Raw genomic sequence first — 22555 nt, forward strand, 5'->3', positions numbered from 1 at the left:
CTGGGTGGCAACTTTCAGGGATCTATGTACATGGACTCCAACATCACTACCTTCCTGTTATTCTTCCCAAAGTGAATCACCTCACATTTAGCTGCATTGAACTCCATTTGCCAACTGAGTCCAATTCTGCTAATCCATCCACCTATGTCTGCATCTAAGTAATTTATAAAAATGACAAACCGCAGTAGTCCCAAAACAGATCCTTGTGGCACACCACTAGTAACCGGACACCAGGCTGAATATTTTCCATAAACCACCACTCGCTGTCTTCTTTCAGAAAGCCAGTTTCTAATCCAAACTGCTAAATCACCCTCAATCCCATGCCTCTTCAAAGTTCAGGAGAAGATTTGTAGCTCGGGTGCATGTTGTTGTGCTTCTGTTCGCCGAGCTGGGAATTTGTGTTGCCGACATTTCGTCCCCTGTCTCGGTGACACCATCACTATAAATGCTGGAGGAAACATCACAGAAGTGCTTCACAGGAGGTTTCCAAGCACTGAGGATGTCACCTAGAGAGGGGACAAAACGTTTGCAACACAAATTCCCAGCTCGGCAAACTGAACGACAACAACCCATGCCTCTGCAATTTCTCCAACAGCCTGCCATGTGGAATCTTATCAAAGGCTTTCCTGAGGTCCATGTACACCACGTCAACTGCCCTACCCTCATCTCCATACTTGGTCACCTTGTCAAAAAACGCAATGAGGTTTGTGAGACACGATCTGCCCTTGATGAAACTATGATGACTATCGGAAATCAAATTGTTGCTTGCTAGATGATTATAAATCCTATCTCTAATATTCCTTTTCAAAAGCTTTCCTTCAACAGAAGTTAGGCTCACTGGTCTATAATTACCTGGGTCATCTCTGCTGCCCTTCTTGAACAAGGGCACAACATTTGCAATCCTCCACTCTGGTACTAAACCTGTAGACAATGACGACTCAAATATCAAAGCCAAAGGCTCTGCTATCTCCTCCCTCGCTTCCCAGAGAATCCTTGGATAAATCCCATCCGGTCCAGGGCACTTGTCTACTTTCACTCCTTCTAGAATTTGATAACATCTGTGTGCAACTAACCTCGATCCTTTCGAGTCTAATATCTCGTACCTCATTCTTCTCCTCTACAATATTCTCCTTTTCCTGAGTGAAGACCGATGGAGAGGTGTTAATGAATACCTCTCAATCTCCACAGGGCCCACACTCAACTTCCCACTTCTATCTTTGACTGGCCCTATTCCTACTCTAATCATCCTTTTATTCCTCACATACCGATAGAAAGCTTTAGGGTTCTCCTTTATGTGTTAAAGACTGCTCATGTCCTCTCTTTGCTCTTAACTCTCTCCTTAAATCCTTCCTCGCTGATCTGTAACTCTCCATCGCCTCATCTGAACCATCTTGCCTCATCAACACATAAGCCTCCTCCTTCTTTGTAACAAGAGATGCAATTTCTCTTGTAAACCACGGTTCCCTTACCTTATCACTTCCTCCCTGCCTGACAGGGACATACCTATCAAGGACACACAATATCTGTTCCTTAAACCAGCTCCACATTTCAATTGTTCCCATCCCCTGCATTTTGCTACCCTATTCTATGAATCCTAAGTCTTGCCTAATTGCATTATAATTGCCCTTCCCCATCGATACTTGACCTGTGGCATGTTCCTATCCCTTTACATCGCTAAATGAAACCCAACTGAATTATGGTCATTCTCTCCAAAGTGCTCACCTTCCACTATATCAAACATCTGGCCTGGTTCATTACCAAGCACCAGATTTAGTGTGACCTCCCCTCTTGTCGGCCCTTCAATATACTGTGTCAGAAAACCCTCCTGCACACACGGGACAAAAACTGATCTATACGACATACTAGAGTGAAAGCATTTCCAGTCAATGTTGGGAAATTAAAGTTCCCCATAATGACCACCCTGTTCCTTTCACTCCTACCCAGAATAACTTTGCTAATCCGCTCTTCCACCTCCCTGGAACTCTGCGGAGGCCTATAAAAAAACTCCAAGCAGTGTGACCTCTCCTCTCCTGTTTCTAACCTCAGCCCACATTACCTCAGTAGATGAGTCCTCATCAAAAGTTCTGTCAGCCACCATTATATTATCCTTGACTAACAACGCCACGCCTCTCCCTCTTTTACCGCCTTGGCTGTTCTTAATGAAAGATCAAAACCCTGGAACCTGCAACATCCATTCCTCACCCTGCTCTCTCCATGTCTCCGAAATGGCCACAACATCCAAGTCCCAGGTACCTATCCATGTTGCAAGCTCACCTACCTTATTGCGGATCCACTTCAAACCACTTTGCTGTCTGCCAGCACATTCCTGTGACCCTGAAATCCTGTCCCTCTCCTTCCTACTCTCATCCTCCTGTGCATTGCAGCTACACCCCCCGGTTCCCATCCACCTGCTGAGCTAGTTTAAACCGACCCGAATAGCATCAGCAAATTTCCCACCCAGGATATTAGTACCCCTCTGGTTCAAGTGAAGACTGTCCTGTTTGTACAAGTCCCACCTTCCCCAGAATGAGCCCCAAGTATCCAAAAACCTGAAACCCTCCCTCCTGCACTATCCTTGCAGCCAGGTGTTCAGCTGATATCTCTCCCTATTCCTTGCCTTGCTATCACGTGGCACGGGTAACAAACCAGAGATAACCACTCTGTTTGTTCTCGCCCTCAGCTTCCACCCTAGCTCCCTGAAATCCTGCCTTACATCCCTATCCGTCTTTTTGTGGGAGATTATAAATGTTTTTGCAGATGGGTGAGGGGGTGTAGTAGTGGGAAGGGAAGGGAAACATTATACAAACAGTCGTGGAATTCTTGTAGCATGTAGCATACTTAAGGCTAAGACTTTAATGAATATAGAGGGTCTTTTAAAGAGAATAGTTTTAAGCTAGGGAATAACTTTAAGTGTTGTAGTTGACCACAAAAAGAAGCAACAGGGGCATTTCACAATAAAGCTTATAGTATGATCAGAGAAACTGGATAAAAGAACAAGCTGTAACAAACAAGGAACAAAGAATGCAGACAAGGACAGCAGGATGGCCAGATAAGAAAATAACTGACAAGTGAGGTAATCGGCTTATGATAGGATGGGAAAAGGGAGGCGTGATTCCGCAACTTGTAAACTCAATAAGAAAGCTAACAGGCTCTGTTTTGGCGCGCATTTCTGCTTGATTGCAGAAGCGTCCGGTACTTGCAAGACTGTAATAAATTGTTCTTGTTTCCAAGGCTTTGTCTCAGGCTGATTGATTTGTGAGTGAGTTCTGTTTCTCACATTTCTACCTATGTTGTTGGTACCTACATGGACCATGACTTGGGGTTGGAAACCCTATCCCTTCAGGACCCCAAAGATACGATCTGAGACATCACACACCCTGGCTACTGGGAGGCAACACACTAACCGCGAGTCTTGTTCGTTCCCAACACACCTTCTATCTGACCCTCTAACTATTGAGTTAGAATGACTAACATTCTCCGCGTTTCCTTCCTTCCCTTCTGGTGCAACAGGGACAGGCTCTGTGCCAGAGCCCCTGGTAGGTCGTTTTCCTTCCTCAACAGTACCCACTGACTGATACAGCAAGAAGGAAATACAAATAAGTCGTCCCTCCTCTCCCAGGAACCTCTGCTGTCCGACTTCAAATTTAAAACCTCAAATCAGTGACTCCCCACTCCTGGGATGCAGCTGCTGCTGAAAAACAGAAAATGTCATGTTTTTTTGTGGTTAGCACTGATGCCTCACAGCGCCAGAGGCCCGGGTTCAATTCCCCCCCACCCCCGCGCGGGTATCCTCCCACAGTCCAAAGACGTGCGGGTTGGGGGGAATTGGCCACGCTAAATTGCCCCGTAGTGTTGTCTGACAGGGAATGGGGCTGGGGGTTTTGCTCTTCGGCGGGTCAGTGTGGACTTGTTGGGCCGAAGGGCCTGTTTCCACATTGTAGGGAATCTGATCTAAAGTTCTGGACTTTATATATTGATGAACTGAAACCTGCAACCCCTTCCAAAAGATGAAGGACTCAGCAGCGGTCCGGGTCAGCGGGCGGTGCGCGCGTCGAGTCTGGAGGCGCGCAGCTTTGTGGGCGGTTGCGCGTGCGGGCAGGGGGCGTGGTCTTGACTCGCGCGGAGTCCGTGGCGAAAGGGCGGGGTTTGGTGCGCTTGGAGGAAAGAGGTTAGGCTCCCAGAGGCGGGGCCTACGTGCCGCTTCCGGAAGGGGCGGGAGCAGATCCAGGGGGCGGGGCCACCCGAAGGCGGAAGTATGCCCGCGGCCTGTTTCCTCCACTCGAGCCGTGGCTGCAGCAAGTAAGGTAAAGCTTTATCAATATTTCCTTTTACAGAGTTTGTATTTAATAACCAGTAATGGCTACTCAATATCATCAGAAAGTCCCAAAATGTAATTCATTTCAATCCAGTGCAGATAAACACTGAGTTAATTTTCTACGGGATTCAACAGCCTCAGCACTAAAATGGTCTCACAAGGGAACGGCTGTGAATGTTATCACTTGGGATCATGTTCACACAGATTCACCGATGCTGAGGCAAACGTTCTTAATTGCCTCACAGCATCCTGTTATCACTTGGTGAGCCCAGGTGTCCCTATCTTTAAGTTCTGCCCTCTTTCTGAGCCTTCCTGCCTGTTTATTTTCTAGTGCAGTAAATAGTTCAGCATTACATTTTAGTCTGAATGTTCAAAGGCAAGTTTTAAGGCTATAGACTTTATCACCCAGATGCCCACACCCTCATGCCTCCCTTTGATTGCACCACGATCACTGAAAGAGAAGGCTAGTCCAAACGAATGCCCTTCCTGTAGAGCGGCACCACCATCTTCGCAGCTCATCTGGTCATATTTATCATCGCCATCGACACGTGTGGGTGAGCCATCAGATCGCAAAAGGAACATCTTCTGGGGCAAATCTATATCACTAAGGGACTTCATAAGCCGAGCAATTAAATACCTAACAATACCAATACCGACAAACAGACATAGCTAAATTGATAAGCCAATTGTACCATCAGCCCGATCTGCAGTTTCCCCAACTGGTCCCTTCAGTCATTCTGTCAAGGAATACCTGGATCTCTTCTTGTATCTTAGTAATATTGCCAGTGAGATCGGGAATGCCCATAGTGCATTTATCTGGGACAATGGTGCAGACCTCACCCTCCTGGGGGAGTATATAGTCTAAGGCATACCGATTCTGCACAGAGTAAAGACACAGGTCTGATAATCCCAGTTTACTCTGTTTCAGAGCCTCTTTAGTCTTATTTCCTCGAATGGTCAGGCCGCAAAAGAGGGAATTGCGATTCTGTTGACTTGTCACCCCTGCTGATCCTTCCAACCCCAGGGTACTCTGGATTCCCCAGCCTATCGGGTGTCCTGTATTGTCACCCAGTCCCTTGGGATCCTTCCAGTTGGAGCAAGGTTGGCTGAGACCGACCGCTGCATCCTCCTCAGATGGAGGTTCCATCGACTTGTCCACTGGCCAGGACAAGGTACTGTTGTGGGAACAAGGGCTCCGATAGTGACCTTATGAGGGACATCTTTGCCATCCAGGACAAGGAAATTGGTAGCTTTACCTTAGCTGAAGAAATAATAGTCTGGTTTGGTGTATATTAGGGAGAGTTTGTCAAAAGCGATTACTGAAATGTTACAGCAGGAAGTCTGGTCAGGTCGACAGGAGTAAAGGGTCAACGTTTTGCAAGAGGAGTTGCTTGAGCTCTGTAAAAAAATGGGCCAAGTGACTCGAGCACTCGCACTGTCTGGGAGACAATGGTCCTCAGAATGCTGTTCCCATTGGGCTCTCCCTTAGCTCTATTGTACATGGTCTTGGTGACAGTATCAGGTTCTGAAAAGAGAAAAGGCCTATAAATGCGCTAGGGAAGGGTTCCATTCCAGGTCCATGTGCCACATAAGGCCTGCTGTACCCCAGCCAGTGTTACACCAGCTGTTTGTATACACAGACCGGAGGTATTGGAAAGTGATATTTCTCTTCACAGGGTCAGCTGTAGGAAGGCTGACGAATAGAATAGAATCTGGGACTGGGGACAGGGCAAGTAAGTCATCTCCCGATAGAGAGGAGTAACATACTACTGCCTCTGGATAAGTTGTTTGTGGATCGAGGAGTTTCCCCTATCAGGCTTCCCTTTTGTAGAGTCATCACGACCTGCAAAAAGGGATGGTGTTCCTAGGCGTCCTTAAAATATTTACCATAATAACGCGGTTGAGCATTGTTATCCTCACTAGACTTGCGTCTGCAGGTAAAATCATAAAAACATGGTAATGACATGGTAACTCCCACTGATTTCTACTGTCCAGATGGACCATCTGGTCTTTCTGATGTAAGAGTCCATTGCAATAATCAATCTTCATCACGTTCCACATGTCAAAGGCGTCTAGTCCGGTGCACTGGATGACATCTCCTCAGCATGGGTGGTGGATAATCTCTGATCATTCCTGGTCGCATCCATACTTAGTGGCTTTCCCCATCAGGATGTTGTATGTGATCAGAAAGGTGAGGAGATAGGCGATCCCCCACAAGTCCCTCCTCTTAGTTCAAGTATCTGTCATAAGATTAACATGAGAATAACAGCAAGATTCAAAAACCCAACAGGATAGGGTCACTCCTTTTGTTGGGATTCCAGGATTCTCTCCTCCTCTTCCCCCCTTTTGATTGGTGCGGTCAATCAATTTACAATGGTACAGTTGGACCCAAGCGGAGCGCCCAACGACTGTGACTGCCGTAGGAGTGGGAAGTAAAACCTGGAAGGGGCCATCTCAACGAGGTTGGAGACCTTTGCCAGTTCAGTTCTTGACGAGCACCAACGAACCAGGTTCTACCCGTGACGAGGCTGAAAGGGAGGGAACATCGCTGTCAGCCACACGCTCCTTGGAGTGAAAGGCACGCATAACACTAGTTAGAGCAAGAACATAACCAATTATTGCTTCGGTCATGTGGTGGAAGTGGACTGAGAAGGGAGCCGAAGCGTTCCAAGGGGTACGGAGGGGGTGATCAGAGAGACTCTCAGCTGGAGACAGTCGTGTCTTGCCCGCAGACATGGATCGCATCTGGAATAAGGCCACAGGGATTAGCATAACCAGGAGAGGCCAGACTCTGCCATCAATTTGAAGAAGGGCTAATGCCCGAAACGTCGATTCTCCTGTTCCCTAGATGCTGCCTGACCTGCTGCGCTTTTCCAGCAACACATTTCCATCAATTTGGCAAGTTTAGTCTTGAGTCTGGTTAAAACATTGAATAAGGCCGGCCGCCTGAGGATGATAAGCACCATGCAGTTGCCGACAAATACAAAGCTGGGAACAGAGTTCTCCGTTAATATTACCTACAAAGTGTGGTCCATTGTCCGAGCTAATGCACGCAGGTATACTGAAGCAGGGAATTATTTCCTTAAACAAAATCTTCACCACAGTCTCAGCAGTAGCGTTAGGAGGAGGGTAGGCTTCAATCCACTTAGAAAAGACAACAATAAGCAAAACATATTTATAGCAACTCAACTGATTTCTCCAACTCAATGAAGTCCAGTTGAAGTGTCTCCAAGGGACCCTCCAGCAAGGGAGTTCTCGTAGAGATACATGAACAAAGAGGTGGGGGATCGCCTACCCACTGACCTATTTAATCACGTACAACATCCTGATCGGGAAAGCTACTGACTGAGAATCGATGCGATCTGGAATGATCTGAAATTATCCTGATGTCATCTGGTGCACCAGACCAGACGCTTTCAACGTGGAGTCGCTTGAGCGATGGCGTGAGCTGCCAGAGGAAGTGGTGGGTGCTGGTACGATGACTGGCCAGGACAAGGTTGTGGGAACAAGGGCTCCCATAGTGACCTTATGAGGGACATCTTTGCCATCAAGGACAAGGAATTTGGTAGTTTTACCTTAGCTGAAGAAATAATAGTCTGGTTTGGTGTATATTAGGGAGAGTTTGTCAAAATCGGTTGCTGAAATGTTACAGCAGGGGGTTTGGTCAGGTCTACAGGAGTAAAGGGTTGATGTTTTGCAAGAGGAGTTGCTTGAGCGCTGTAAAAAATGGGCCAAGTGACTCGAGCACTCGCACTGTATGGGAGACAATGGTCCTCAGAATGCTGTTCCCATTGGGCTCTCCCTTAGCTCTATTGTACATGGTCTTGGTGACAGTATCAGATTCTGAAAAGAGAAAAGGCCTATAAATGCGCTAGGGAAGGGTTCCATTCCAGGTCCATGTGCCACATAAGGCCTGCTGTACCCCACCCAGTGTTTCACCAGCCGTTTGGATACACAGACCAGAGACATTGGAAAGTGATATTTCTCGTCGCAGGGTCGGCAGTAGAAATTCTGATTAATAGAATGGAATCGGGGACTGGGGATGGGGCAAGTAAGTCATGTCCTGATAGAGAGGAATACTACTGCCTCTGGGGTGAAGAGCGTTCTGTGGGCCTATATAAATAAGTTGTTTGTGGATTGAGGAGTTTCCCCTACCAGGATGTTGCCAGGCCTGGAAGGTTTTGAGTAATAAGGAGGGGCTGGGACTTTATTCACTGGAGCACTGGAGTTTGGGAGGTGACATGATTGAGATTGATAAAATCATGAGGAGTGGAGGTAAGGTGAATAGCAAAGGGCTCTTCCTTAGCGTAGGGTAGCTCAAGACTAGGGAGCATATTTCTTTAAAGTGAGAGGAGAGAGATTTGAAAGGAACCTGAGGGGCAACGTTTTGACAGAGGACGGTTTACACGTGGAATGAACTTGCTGAGGATTGGACAATGCAGGTACGTTTACAAAGTCTAAACGACATTTGGATGGGTACATGAATAGAAAGGTTTAGAGGGATATGGGCCAAACGCAGGTAAGTGGGACTAGTTTAGTTTGGGAATCCTGGTCGCCATGGATGAGTTGGACCGAAGGGTCTATTTCTGTGCTGTCTACCTCTCTGAACCAGAAGTGATCTTATTGAAACCAGTAGAATTCTGAAAGGGGCTTGACAGGATAGATGCAGATAAAATGCTCCTTTGTGGTGGGAGTCATAGAATCCCAACAATGTGGAAACAGGCCATTCAGCCCATCTATTCCACACTGGCCCTCTGAAGAGCATCCCACACATACCCACCCCCTTACTCCGTATTTCCCATGGCCAATCCACCCTAAGTTTCACATCCCTGGTCACTATGGGTAATTTAGCACAGCCTATCCACTCTAACCTTTACACCCTAATCTGTAAATTACCTTCTCAAAAATGTAATTTAAATGTAGAGTTTTTCTCTAACAAAAATGTTAGTCTGACTCAACATTCGGGCGCAGACAGAATTCACACTTATTGTTAGAAAAGTTCTGCATTTGAATGACATTCTTGAGAAGGTAACAAAAAAGAAGTTCTGGGATTAACAAACCAAAGAGCAGAAACCTATTCTAAAAGATGAAGGATTTCATCTAAAATTGTTTGATGTGTCACATTTCCATGATGCTAGACTCCTTTGGATATAAATTGTGATCATGATCTCATTCTCCACAACCACCTGATGAAGGAGCGGCGCTCCGAAAGCCAGTGCTTCCAAACAAACCTGCTGGATTATAACCTGGTGTTGTGTGATGTTTACTTTGTCCGTGGGAAACACGAGTTGTAGGACTGGAAACAGTTCTTATTTTGTGATCTATTCCAAGTGCAATTTCTCCTCTGTGCAGGCACGGGTGAACAGTTTGGCTTTTGTGCTTTGTGCGAGATCAGGCTAGCAGCTTTTAAATCCTTATGTGAAGCAACAGAAGTAAACTGTCAATCAGCAATTGTATTCCGAGAGTGGTACTTCCAGCTCTGGTAATCCTGTCGCATCAACAGAGAGAGGGTGAGGATGTCACATCTCAAGAGCAGACAGAAAAGTTATTTCGCTTGTTGAGTCGGTTCCTCACTCAGATGAGACTGGATACTGCTTTTAATGGATCATAATTAAATGCCACAATGGAACACCTTAAATTCAAGGAATTTTGAAAGGGCAAACGAACAGTAACTTTGAACAGAGATGTTCTTCCATTTCTAACCTTGGTTGACCCATATGAAGCCTTTTTACTGATAGCTCCACAATCATGTTCCTGCTGGATTTTTTTCAGGACAAACAATGTCTGGTGGGAGAAATTCTGCATCCTGGGAAGGCGGGGAAATGAGAAAAAAAGCTGTTAAAAGCATTTGAACTGTGGGCCCACGAGCTCTCCTGGGAGCAGTACATTTGCCAAAAACATTTCAGAGGAATTCTGTGTAACTGTTGGACCGAAAATAGTTTCCCCACTGAACGTTAAACAGGTATTGAGAACGTTGCGCATTATAGATTGTGTTCCTGAGGACCGGAGGAGGATTGAATTTGCCAACGTGAACCACACTTTACAGAGAGGAAATTTCTCCAGATGGAATAGGTTGATGGAAGTCAACAATTGTCAGATTATTTCATGAAAATAACAGCTGGTATGGGGATCCCAGAAGAGGGGCGTCTGTAATGAGCACACAGAAACAAACCCTTCAGTCCAGGCCAACCAGATATCCTAAATTAATCTAGTGACCCATTTGCCAACATTTGGCCCACATCCCTCTGAATTCTTCCCATTCATGTCCCCATCCAGATGCATTTTTTCCTTCGGAGAATACTTGGGTGAGAGCCAAGATATGCAATATCTCAATGTTTCATAATGAAGCAGCTCATTTATTCTGAAATCATTTCAATTAGTTGCCAAATAATAGCTGCATAACTGTTGTCAATATTGATACTCAGGAAAGCTATTTTGTTTAGTATATTTCCTTTGTAAAGATCTTATCCAAATTATAAAATGAATGTATTTTCATATGAAATAAAATTTGCAGTGTTTTATTAAATGGTTGAAAGTAACTTTGCACTTAATTGCTCCATTTGGGATTAAACATTGTGACTTAGATAAAAGTGATCTTTCATAATTTATGGTGAGTCTATTAACAAACGAATATTGCCATTTGCTCTCAAGTTCGCTCAGATTCAATTTGAAATTCTTGAATGAGTTGAATAAGGGGTAAAAAGTAAATATTTATTGCCCTTTTCTGAAATTCTCTGCACTGCCATTGTATTTGGTTCAACAAAATATGTATCTCTCTTCATAACTTTGATATCACCACAAATCCTAGGAACCCCATCCAGAACAAACATATAAATACAAAGTAGGAGACAACAGCTTCTCTTCACTTGGAGGTCACCACTGATGATGTTACCAAGCCAGGTAATGAAACGTCTAGATATCAAACCTACAGCTCAGCGAGCAAACCTGCACCCTAAACATTCTACTTTGCTGAAAGACTGCACAATCTGCAGGCAGTCAGTACATGTAATATATTGTCAATTCCACTTTGAAAATAGATAATGGGCCCATTTCTTTTTGGATGTGAGCATAAGTGGTAATAGTAAGTTTGCTGATGACACCAAAATTGGAGGTGTAGTGGACAGCGAAGGAGGTTACCTCAGATTACAATGGGATCTTGATCAGATGGGCCAATGGACTGAGAAGTGGCAAATGGCGTTTATTTTAGATAAATGTGAGATGCTGCATTTTGGGAAAGCAAATCTTAGCAGGACTTATACACTTAATGGTAAGGTCCTAGGGGGTGTTGCTGAACCAAGAGACCTTGGAGTGCAAGTTCATAGCTCCTTGAAAGTGGCGTCGCAGGTTGATAGGATAGTGAAGATGGTGTTTTGTATGCTTTCCTTTATTTGGTCAGAATATTGAGTACAGGAGTTGGGAGGTCATGTTACTGCTGTACAGTTGGAATATCGTGTGCAATTCTGGTTTCCTTCCTATCAGAAAGATGTTGTGAAACTTAAGGGTTCAGAAAAGATTTACAAGAATGTTGCCAAGACTGGAAGATTTGAGCTATAGGGAGAGACAGAACAGACTGGGGCTGTTTTCCCTGGAACGTCAGAGGCTGAGGGGTGACCTTATAGAAGGTTATGAAATCATGAGGGGCATGGATAGGATAGATAGACAAAGTCTTTTCCCTGAGGTGGGAGAATCCAGAAATAGAGGGCATAGGTTTACAGTGAGAGGAGAAAGATATGAAAGAGACCTAAGAGGCAACCTTTTCATTTAGAGGGTGGTACGTGTATGGAATGAGCTGCCAGAGGAAGTGGTGAAGACTGGTACAATTACAACACTTAAAAAGCAACTGGAGGGATATGGGCCCCGTGCTGGCAGGCGGGACGAGATTGGGTTGGGATATCATGCACAGGGATGTGCAGGTTAGGTGCATTAGTCACGGGTAAATGTTGAGCAATAGGGGCAGGGGAATTGCGTGGGTGGGTTACCCTTCGGAGGATCAGTGTGTAGTCTTTGGGCCGAGTGGCCTGCTCCCACACTGTTTGGAGTCTCTGAAGGGGAAGGGATTTTTGGAAACTGTGCAAGGCAATGCAGGCTTAGTGCGGGGGCCTGCTGTTTGCCTTGCCCCGTCCCTTGCTCCTCCCCCTGTTGTTGAGCTGTCTACCAAACATTTACTCTTTCTCTGCCTTTTTGCTGGGGGCAACTGAAGCTGTAACAATGTTGGGACACTATAACGGTTACCTGAACATTCTGCCAGACTCAGACTCTCATTGAAAGCTTAGAGCTCCAAGCGGTTTTTGTTTTAAAGCTGCTCATTTCTTGCAGCCTCCTGCATTAAGTTTCCAATGTTGTATATCAGATGGAGCAGTGACTGAGTAGCTGGTTTCGTTAGAAATCTACATTTTTCGGGAGTGCAGGCACTGCATTGTTTCAGCGGCAGTTTACTGGCAGCACTGGGAAGTGTGGGCTGTGTTCATTAGAAAGGAGGTGGAGGTGCTGCTATTGGACTAGATGGGACACAATTTAAAAATCACAACACCAGGTTATAGTCCAACAGGTTTATTTGGAAGCACTAGCTTTCGGAACGCTGCTCCTTCATCGGATAACTGTGGAGCAGGATCATAAGACACAGAGTTAAGAGCAAAAGGTCACAGTGTCATGCAACTGATATGATATATTGACAAATGTAGATTCCTCTTAAGTCTTGCATCTTTTAGAATGGGTTGCAGGTTTTATTTCATTAATGTGTACATCGCAGTACTACTATTCAGTCATATTCTCAAGATCACAAGGGTTTTTTTAAACTGGTGACATCTCAGCCCAGACAATGCATGAAAGGTGTGTCAGTATCCCAATCTTAAATCAGACTGGTACTATTTCCAAACTAGGAATGTATAAAATATTACATGGATTGACTACCTGCATGTTGTGCGCTTTTTGTGCAAAGTTGAATATATCTGTAAATATAATTCTGCAAATGCACTCCATTATATGTGGGTGTGTGCGCGCGCGCAAGAGTGAGTATGTGTGCGCATGCTTTGTCAAGGGAGTGTGATGGAGGAGAAGCCTGTAAGAGGGTGTGTGTACATCTGAGAGAGAGCGTGTTATGAGAGAGTTATAGATAAAAGTGAGGGATTGCATTTTCCTAAAATAAGGGCAGGACTTGTACAGAGGGATAGGGGGGGGGGGGGGGGGGTTCAGGTACATACTTCATTGAAAGTTGCATCACTGGTTGGAAGGGTGCTTCAGAAGGCATTCAGCACACTTACCTTATTTGTCCACACCATTGAATAAAGGAGTTGGGACATCATTTAGAAGTTGTACAGGATGTTGGTGAAGCCACTTGTAGAGTACTGAGAACGTTTCTGGTGGCCCTGTAATAGGAAGAATACTATTACAGAGGGTTCAGTAAAGATTCACCAGGATATTACCAAGTCTGGAGGGTTTGAGTTATAAGGAGAGGCTGTGAATCTCTTCACTGGAGCACAGGAGGTTGAGGGGTGACCTCATTGAGATTGATATAATCATGAGGGTTCCAGGTAACATGAACATCAAAAATAGCGAGGAGCCTGCGCGGTGATGTCAAGTGACTGGGGGGGGGGGGGGGGGTAGAAATTGTGGCAGTTGGACACTTTAAATCCATCTGGAACAGCATCTCATCTCCATACAGCATACTGTGCATGTCAGGTGAGATACCAGGAGACTAGAGGTTGGCTAACATGGTGCCACTGTTTAAGAAGGGTGGTAAGGACAAGCCAGGGAACTATAGACCAGTGAGGCTGACGTCAGTGGTGGGCACATTGTTGGAGAGAATCCTGAGGGAGAGGATGTACATGTATTTGAAAAGACAAGGACTGATTAGGGATAGTCAACATGGTTTTTTTGTGTGGGAAATCATGTCTCACAAACTTGATTGAGTTTTTTGAGGAAGTTACAAAGAGGATTGAGGAAAGCAGAGCAGTAATGTGATCTATATGGACTTAAGTAAGGCGTTTGACAAGGTTCCCCATGGGAAACTGATTAGCAAGGAGAGATCTCAAGGAATACAGAGAGAACTAGCCATTTGGATACAGAACTGGCTCAAAGGTGGTGGTGGAGGGTTGTTTTTCAGACTGGAGGCCTGCGACCAGTGGAGTGCCACAAGGATCGGTGCTCGGTCCTCTACTTTTTGTCACTTATATAAATGATTTGGATGCGAGCATAAGAGGTACAGTTAGAGGGAGAGGCTGAACAGGCTGGGGCTGTTTTCCCTGGAGTGTCAGAGGCTGAGTGGTGACCTAAAAAAGGTTTAAAAAATTATGAGGGGCATGGACAAGCTAAATAGACAAAGGTTTTTCCCTTGGGTTGGGGAGTCCAGAACCAGAGGGCATAGATTTCGGGTGAGAGGGGAAAAATATAAAAGACACCTACGGGGCAATTTTTTCACACAGAGCGTAGTACATGTATGCAATGAGCTGCCAGAGGGAGTGGTGGAGGCTGGTACAAATGCAACAATTAAGAGGCATTTGAATGGATATATGAATGGGAAAGGTTTGGAAGGATGTGGGCCAGGTGTTGAGGAGCGGGACTAGATTGGGTTGGGATATCTGGTCGGCATGGACGGGTTGGACCGAAGGGTCTGTTTCCATGCTGTACACTTCTGACTCTATGCTGGTTCAGCAAAAGCCGCGCATGCTCTGTCTGCAGAAACAGTGCAAACCCTTCTTTAAATGGACCAATGAGAAGCCAGACAAGGAGCCTGGTCCTCCTGCCAATCAGAGCTCCCCAATTGTCTGAATGCGGAAGATGGACCATCAGGTTCTGAAGCTGATGCTGTTGCTCCTCTCCAAATGAAGATCGAGCTTCACCTCAGACTGCAACGCCCTTCCTCTATCCGCCATCTGTGAGTACGGCACTGTCTTTACCATTTCATTTTTTCATTCTGGGGTTAAATTGCTGATTTGCAGCAACTGAAAAGAAAGCGAGTGAATCTAGGGAAGGGACAGAGTCGGCAAATGTTGGTCCAGGTCTGTCTCAATTGGCAAACGCACGGCAAATGCAGGCCCACAGTGTGAAGTGATAGCCTCGGTTATGAAAAAATAACTGCTGAAAGGAGGTACGTTGTTTAAATGGTGACATATTGGGATGTGGACAAAGTGAGGACTGCAGATGCTGGAGATGAGTGTCGAATAGTGTGGAAAAGCACAGCAGGTCAGGCAGCATCCGAGGAGCAGGAGAATCGACGTTTCAGGCACGAGCCCTTCCTCAGGAATGATGTGTGGATGTAAAACGTGGCCTCAGCGTCCTTCCACACCAGTCACTGCCAGTTGTCAGACGGATGCAGCAAGCAATCAGCAAGGCAAGAGGTATATTAGCAAGAGGAATTGATTTCAGAAGTGGGGATGTCTTCCTGCAGTTAGGGGGTCATTGAATATATTCAAGGCTGAGTTCATCTGATTTTAGAACAACCATGAAGTGGATGTTTATGGGGGGGAAGGCAAGTAAAATGGTTTCAAGACCAGTACAGAACAGTTACAGAGTCATACAGCACAGAAACAGACCCTTCAGCCCAACGAGTCCATGCTGACTATATTCACAAACTAAACTAGTCCCACCTGCCTGTGTTTGCCCCATATCCCCCTGAACCTTTCCTATTCATGTACTTATCCAAATGTCTTTTAAACGTTGTTACTCAACCTGCATCCACCATTTCCTCTGGACATTCATTCCACACAAACCACTGTTTTAAAAAAAAGGTGCTCCTCATGTGTTTTTTAAATCTTTCTCCTCTCACCTTAATTTGCTCCCTAATCTTGAAACGACACATGCCGTTCACCTTATCTTTACCCCTCATGGTTTTGTAAACCCCGAAAAGAGAACAAAGAACCTTACAGCACAGGAACAGGCCCTTCAGCCCTCCTAGGCCATGCTGATCGAGATACTCTATCTGAACCTGCCGCCTATTTTCAAAGGATCTGTATCCCTCTGCTCCTTGCCCATTCATGTATCTGTCCAGCTACATCTTAAATGACGCTATCGATCCCAACCCTACTGCCTCCGCTGGCGATGCATTCGAGGCGCCCACCACCCTCAGTGTAAAGAACTTTCCATGTACATCTCCCTCAAACCTTTCTCCTCTCACTTTGAATTCGTGCCCCGGAGTAATTAAGTCTTCCCCTCTGGGAAAATAATTCTTACTATCCACCCCTGTTTACACCCCTCATGGTTTTTCAGCCTCAATCCAATGAAAATAATCCTAATCTACTCAACCTCTCCTCATAGCTTGCGCTCTCCATCACAGGCAACATCCTGGTGAACACCTCTGCACTCTCTCCAAACGTATCCACATCCTTTTGGAAATCTGGCGATCCGGAATTGTACGCAGTATTCCAAATGCGCCAAACCAAAATCTTATATAACTTTAACATGACCTGCCAGCTCTTTTACTCAATCCATCCGATGATGGAACGCGTGTTGTATGCTGCCTTGACCACTCTACTGACAGGCATTGCCACCTTCAGAGAACAATAGACCCGAATACCCAGATCTCTCTGTACATCAATTTCCCCCAGGACCTTTCCATTTACTCTATAGCTCGCTCTTGAATTGCATCTTCCAAAATGCATCACCTCGCATTTGTCTGGATTGAACTCCATCTGCCATTTCTCTTCCCAACTCTCCGATCTATATTCTGCTGTATCGTCTGACAGTCCCCTTCACTATCTGATATTCCATCAATCTGAATGCCCATCTGCAAACTTGCTAATGAGGCACCCGACACCTTCACCTTTCAACCTCCCGTGCTCAAGTGAAAAAAGTCCCAGCCTACCCACCAATTGGTGTGAATTCTGTCTGGGTCCCAATGTCCGAGTCAGCCTGACATTTTTGATATAAAAGCTCTGCATTTAAATTACGTTCTTGAGAAAGTTACTGAAAACAGGTTCTGGGAGTAACATACCAAAGAACAGAAACAGTTAAGCAGTTAGATAACACGTTCGAGTGGGAAGTGTGTATAACATGATCTCACAACTCCTATACTCAATGCTATGAGCAATGAAGGAAAGCAAACCTAACGCTGCCTTCACTAATCTGTCCACCTGAGACTCCAGCACTCCAAGGTCTCTTTATTCTGCAACACTCCCCTTAACTGTGTCAGTCCTGCCTGGATTGCTTGACCAAAATGCAAACCTCTAATTTCTCTAAATTAAACTCCAACTGAGACTCCTCGGCTCATCAACCGATGCCATAAATTCTAATTTATAGTGAACTCTTTCGTCTCTTATTCCTTGGAAGCTGAAAATCGCCATCCCACAATCACTCCCTCCATTTTCACTAGTTGGACTGAAGGGGCTGTTTCTGTGCTGCATGGCTCTGTAACTCGGCCCTGTACTAGTCTTAAAACCATTTTCTTGCCTTCCCCATAAACATTCACATAAAAATCAGATGAACTCAGCCTTGAATATATTCAATGACCCCCTAACTGCAGGAAGACATCCCCACTTCTGAACTTAATTCCTCTTGCTAATACACCACTTGCCTTGCTCATTGCCTGCTGCACCTGTCTGACAACTGGCACAGAAGGACACTGATGCCCCTCTGAACATCCACGCATCATTCCTGATGAAGGGCTCGTGCCCAAAACTTCGACTGTCCCACTGATCGGATGCTGCTTGACCAGCTGTGCTTTGCCAATTGTGGTCTTCTCTCCATTGGGGAACCGAGCGTAAACTTGGGGAACGGTTTGCTGAGCATCACAGCAGGGGTCCGCAGAGGCTGAGCGGACTTCCCAGTCTCCACCCATTTTAATGCCCCTTCCCACTCCCCTTCTGACATGACTATTTTTGGCTTCCTCCATTACCACAACAAACCAAACCACAAATTGGAGGAACAAAACCTCATCTTCTTGTCTGAGCAGTCAACAGCCCGGAGGACACAACATTGAGTTCTCCAATTTCAAATAATCTCCCATCCCATCCCATTCCACTCTTCCCTGCCAATTAGATTCCTTCCTCCCATTCACCAACCAGGTCGTATGGGGATAACCGGTTATGGGGATAAAGCAGGAACAGGATACTGATTGAGGATGATCAGCCATTATCACAATGAATGGTGGTGCTGGCTCGAAGGGCAGAATAGCCTACTCCTGCACCTATTGTACCCTCTACCTGTCTCCACCTATCCTCACTTCAATACGCTGACCCCAGCACACCCTTGTTCCACAGCTCTCCCTCTACCAACCCCAGACCTGAACAAGGGTTCCACCAGATCCCTCGACTTCACCTCCTGTTACTGCCTGGCTTGCTGCATTCTTTCAGTCTCCTGTCTGTCTATTTTGCCAATTGAGAACAAAGGCCTGGACTAACTTTTCCAGACTCTGTCCCCTCACTGGATTCACTCCCATTCCTTTCAGTTGCTCCAAGTCAACAACTGAACTTCAGAATGAAACGTAAATGGAAATGGGGGTGAGAAAAGAGAGTGCCGTACTCTCAGATGTTGGACAGAGGAAAGAAGTTGCAGTCTGAGGTGAAGCTCAATCTTTATTCAGAGAGAGGAGGAGCAGGAGCTTCAGAACCTCATGGTCCAACTTCCACATTCACCAATAGGGGAGCTCCGAAAGGCAGGAGGACAATTCTCCCTCCGGTCCTCCTTATTTGTCCATCAAACGTAGGTCTCGTCCCTTTTCTGCCGACAGCGAGGAACATGCTCAATGTTTTGGTGACACCAGCAAACGTGTGCCCTGCTTGTTGACACTGAGGAGTGTACACAATATGCACTGTAGCAATGCTGGTGTCATTGACAGATTTTAAGTGTCCAAAATTCTATGGGAGAATAAAAAGGGTACAGCCATAATTTTTTTTTCCATGTGGCTCAATATTTGATTGCTTTTGCATTTGTCTGGCTGCTCAATGTTTTGATGTCATTTCCTCAGTGTTGGGGTGAGATTCACAACTAGAGGGCAGAGGTTTAGGGTGAGACCACAAAGGTAACTGAGGGGCAACGTTTCCATGCAGAGGGTGGTGCATCTATGGAATGAGCTGCCAGAGGAAGTAGTGGAAGCCGGTATAATTACAGCATTTGAAAGGTATCTGGCTGGGTATCTGAATAGGATGGGTTGAGAGGGATGAGTCAAGTGCTGGCAAAGGGGACTAGATTAATTTAAGATTTTGGGTTGGCATGGACAGGTTGGACCGAATGGGTCTGTTTCCGTGCTATACATCTCTATGACTCAAAATAATAAAAAGTCTACTTTTCCAAATAACAAACTATATCCATGTTAACAAGGCTCAGTGCACCACATGTTTTACTAACCATTCTCAACAGGTCCTGCCCCTTCAATGACTGAGGAACATATACATGCTGATGCATAATCTCCTTCACTAGTATTTACATACTACCCTCAGCAATTGCACAAGTAACAGCAAAGGGCAAATGGCACAAGGATTAAACACACAGTGAGGGGGGAACAGCACAAGGATTAAACACACAGTGAGGGGGCAAACAGCACAAGGATTAAACACACAGTGAGGGGGCAAACAGCACAAGGATTAAACACACAGTGAGGGGGCAAACAGCACAAGGATTAAACACACAGTGAGGGGGCAAACAGCACAAGGATTAAACACACAGTGAGGGGGCAAACAGCACAAGGATTAAACACAGTGAGGGGGCAAACAGCACAAGGATTAAACACACAGTGAGGGGGGAACAGCACAAGGATTAAACACACAGTGGGGGCAAACAGCACAAGGATTAAACACACAGTGAGGGGCAAACAGCACAAGGATTAAACACACAGTGAGGGGCAAACAGCACAAGGATTAAACACACAGTGAGGGGCAAACAGCACAAGGATTAAACACACAGTGAGGGGCAAACAGCACAAGGATTAAACACACAGTGAGGGGGAAACAGCACAAGCGCCAGTAAAAGCCGATGGAAAGTGAGTGTAAAATGTCACTATGACAGGACAGGCCCCACATTCCTTCCCCTCCGTCCCCCCCACAACCTGCCTCACCTTTCACGTCCCGGGCCCAGTACCTTCCAGGTGGCCCCATAGTTGACACAGGGGCCGCCCCACGACCAGTAGAACTCCACCACCCCGGCGGCCGACGAGTTCCCAAGCAGGCCCTTAACCCCATCCGCCTCCAGAATGCTCACCGGCTCCTGGCTGCTGTACAGCCGGCCGGTGTGGCCGTGACACAGCAGCTGCGCCAGGAAGGCGGCGGCGGCCAGTGACGGGTGTCTGCACCGGGCCGCGCGGCGCCATTTTCCTAACGGCCGCCCTCCCGCCGCTTCCTCGCTCGAGCGACTTCTCCTCCCAACCGCCTTCGGCCCCGCGTGACGTCTGCACGGGGGGGTGGGCGGGGCCGGGCCGGGGGTGGGCCGGGCCGGGAGGATGGGCGGGGCCGGGCCGGGAGGATGGGCGGGGCCGGGCCGGGAGGATGGGCGGGGCCGGGCCGGGAGGATGGGCGGGGCCGGGCCGGGAGGATGGGCGGGGCCGGGGAGCCTCACCGTCACCGAGCAACAGCCACCTCGCGCTACAACTGCTCATTCACAAAAACAAACTCTCCTGTCTCGCTCTGCAGCTGCAGGGGGGACACTGCCACGTTTCCAGGAGCCCTGTCTACATTGGGAAAGCTCACGGCTCAATTTAAACAGATATTCCCACATCTAACGGAACGGCGTCATATCGAAAGGGGGCAATCTGCATTTTAAAGGGACGTGGACATTTTAACGGGTATTTCTGCAAATAAAGAGGTTTAAATGGAAGAGATTATATTTCAAAAGGGATGTGGGCACATTCAAAGGGATATCTTCATATGTAAAGTGACGCAGTTATATCTCAATTAATCTACATTTTGAAGAGACGTTGCCCTATTTATAAGTAGAGACAGTAGGTGTGAATTCTGTCTGTGTCCCAATGTTGAGTCAGACTGACATTTTTCTTAGAAAAGCTCTGCATTTAAATTACATTCTTGAGAAGGTAATTTATAGATTCGGGTGTAGGTGAGGGAGAATTGGCCGTGCTAAGTTACCCGTAGTGACCAGGGATGGACAGGTTAGGGTGGATTGGCCATGCTAAGTTACCCATAGTGACCAGGGATGTACAGGTTAGGGTGGAAATATGGAGTACGGGGTTGGATATGGGTGGGATACTGTTCAGAGGGCCAGAGTGAAATAGATGTGCTGAATGGCCTTCTTCCACATTGTCGGAATTCGATGACCCTCCCCACAAAGGAGCATTTTATCTGCATCTATCCTGTCAAGCCCCGTTCAGAATTCTACTGGTTTCAATAGAGGTATACAGCACAGAAACAGATCCTTCGGTCCAATTCGTCCATGCCGACCAGGATTCCAAACTAAACCAGTCCCACTTGCCTACATTTGGCCCATATCTCTCTAAACCTTTCTATTCATCTACCCATCCAAATGCTGTTTCAATGTTGTAAATGTACCTGCATCTACCACATCCTCAGTAAGTTCATTCCACATGCAAATCACTCTCTTTCAAAATGTTGCCCCTCCAGTTCCTTTTAAATCTCTCTCCTCACATTAAAAAAAGCCCCCTAGTTTTGAGTTCCCCTACGCTAAGGAAGAGGCATTTGCTATTCAGCTTACCACCACTCCTCATAATTTTATCAATCTCAATGAGGTCACCCCCAACTTCCTGTGCTCCAGTGAATAAAGTCCCAGCCTCTCCTTATAACTCAAACCCTCCAGTCCTTACAACATCCTGGTAAATCTTTACAAACCCTCTCTAATAGTATTCTTCCTATTACAGGGCCACCAGAACTGTACTCAGTACTGTGAAAGTGACCTCACCAACATCCTGTACAACCTCAACATGATGTCCCAACCCCTATACTCAATGGTGTGAACAATGAAGGCAATATTGCGAAATGCCATCTTAACCACCCGTCGAGCAGTGATGAAACTTCCAAGGAACTATGTACCTAAACACCCCCCGACCTCTGCCCCCCCCCGACCTCTGCTCTGCCCCCCCCGACCTCTGCTCTGCCCCCCCCCCGACCTCTGCTCTGCCCCCCCGACCTCTGCTCTGCCCCCCCCCTCTGCTCTGCCCCCCCCCCCGACCTCTGCTCTGCCCCCCCCCCCATGTCTGTCTATGAGACCATAAGACATAGGGGCGGAAGTAACGCCATTCGGCCCATCGAGCCCACTCCACCATTCAATCATGGCTGATGGGCATTTCAACTCCACTTACCCGCATTCTCCCCGTAGCCCTTAATTCCTTGTGACATCAAGAATTTA

General features: G+C 46.5%; 1 protein-coding gene across 3 annotated transcripts in view; it reads right to left on the minus strand.

Moving 5' to 3' along the window:
- The window catches only part of LOC148144954 (uncharacterized), a 237413-nt gene extending 216860 nt beyond the window's left edge, over nucleotides 1–20553 (minus strand). For 2 of the 3 annotated variants that reach the window (XR_015751679.1, XM_087975501.1), the window contains exon 1: nucleotides 13576–13677. The gene's annotated coding sequence lies outside the window, so the exon portion shown is untranslated. Of the gene's footprint in view, nucleotides 1–13575; nucleotides 13678–20300 lie in introns of those variants that run through there. The other variant, XM_087975500.1, reaches the window with a different exon arrangement.
- Between the last annotated feature and the right edge of the window lie 2002 nt (nucleotides 20554–22555).

This window comes from Chiloscyllium plagiosum, unplaced genomic scaffold (assembly GCF_037043375.1).
Source record: "Chiloscyllium plagiosum isolate Xiang-an unplaced genomic scaffold, Cpla_swu_hap1 HiC_scaffold_27, whole genome shotgun sequence".
In the NCBI taxonomy this organism is placed as follows: domain Eukaryota; kingdom Metazoa; phylum Chordata; class Chondrichthyes; order Orectolobiformes; family Hemiscylliidae; genus Chiloscyllium; species Chiloscyllium plagiosum.